Consider the following 233-nt stretch of genomic DNA (forward strand, 5'->3'; position numbering starts at 1 on the left):
TTGCCAGATAACTTCCAAGGTTAATTATCTTACTGCATAAATTTTTTTATGATTGAATTTATGACGGTTTTAACATACATGTTATAGTGAAATAAAAAAATTGCTTATATTCTACATTGAATTTAATTGGAAAACTATTTATCCTAATATTGAAGGTATATCTGACTGTTGATGGCAACTAAAGATGATAATGGCAACCAGGCAACGTCAGTCGGGCTGGTCCCTGGGCCAGG

The 233-nt window shown here is 33.0% G+C and overlaps 1 protein-coding gene across 4 annotated transcripts in view; it reads left to right on the forward strand.

Annotated features, from left to right (window-relative positions):
• Positions 1-222: 222 nt before the first annotated feature.
• The window catches only part of LOC137642441 (uncharacterized), a 44,461-nt gene continuing 44,450 nt past the window's right edge, over positions 223-233 (forward strand). For all 4 annotated transcript variants that reach the window (XM_068375016.1, XM_068375026.1, XM_068375007.1 and 1 more), the window contains exon 1: positions 223-233. This exon is cut by the window's right edge and continues 135 nt beyond it. The gene's annotated coding sequence lies outside the window, so the exon portion shown is untranslated.

Source organism: Palaemon carinicauda, chromosome 1, assembly GCF_036898095.1.
Source record: "Palaemon carinicauda isolate YSFRI2023 chromosome 1, ASM3689809v2, whole genome shotgun sequence".
Lineage (NCBI taxonomy): Eukaryota > Metazoa > Arthropoda > Malacostraca > Decapoda > Palaemonidae > Palaemon > Palaemon carinicauda.